General features: G+C 50.8%; 1 protein-coding gene across 3 annotated transcripts in view; it reads left to right on the forward strand.

The window, feature by feature from the left end:
* ZWILCH (zwilch kinetochore protein) overlaps nucleotides 1-839 on the forward strand; it is a 38,631-nt gene that overhangs the window by 12,352 nt on the left and 25,440 nt on the right. The gene's annotated exons all lie outside the window — the stretch shown is intronic.

Below are 839 nucleotides of genomic sequence, written 5' to 3' on the forward strand. Positions count from 1 at the left end.
GCCTCCGTACCTCTGCACTTTACTTCCGCACCTCCTCTGAGTCTCAGTGTGCTTTTCTCTTTCCTTCTAGTTGTAGAATTTCCACTCAGCCAGCCTTCCTGTGGTTCTGGATAGTGTCCGTTTTGTCTTTTAGTTGTATTTTTGAAGTGGTTGTGCGAGGCAGCAATTTCCAGTGTTTACCTATGCCGCCATCTTGGGTTTTTTCTGACACACAAATTTTTTTAATGTTGGAGACATTGTACTCCTTTACCCCTAAGTGCTTTACTATATATTTCCTGAGAACAAGTACATTCTCTTGTATAACCCAGAACAATTATCAGAATCTGGAAATTTAACATTGTTACAATACTATTATCTAATTCACAGTTCATATTCTAATTTCTTTAAGTGTCCCAATGACTATTAACTTCAAGCATCTTTTCATGTGCTTATTGGCTCCTATTTTCTTCCCTCCACCCCCAGCTTTATTGAGATACTAGTGGCCTGGTGCATGAAATTCGTGCAGGGGGGGGGGGGTCCCTCGGCCCGGCCTGCACCCTCTCCAATCTGGGACCCCTCGGGGGATGTCTGACTGCCCACAGGGATCAGGCCTAGACCGGCAGTCGGACATCCCTCTCGCAATCAGGGACTGCTGGCTCCTAACTGCTCACCTGCCTGCCTGCCTGATTGCCCCTAACCACTCTGCCTGCCGGTCTGCTTGCCCCCAACTGCCCCCCTCCCCGCCAACCTGATCACCCCCAACTGTCCTCTCTGCCAGCCTGCTCGTCCCCACCTGCCCTCCCTGCCAGCCTGCCCGCCCCCAATTGACCCCCACTGATGGCCTGCTTGCCCCCAACTGG

Source organism: Myotis brandtii, unplaced genomic scaffold (genome assembly GCF_000412655.1).
Source record: "Myotis brandtii unplaced genomic scaffold, ASM41265v1 scaffold160, whole genome shotgun sequence".
NCBI lineage: Eukaryota > Metazoa > Chordata > Mammalia > Chiroptera > Vespertilionidae > Myotis > Myotis brandtii.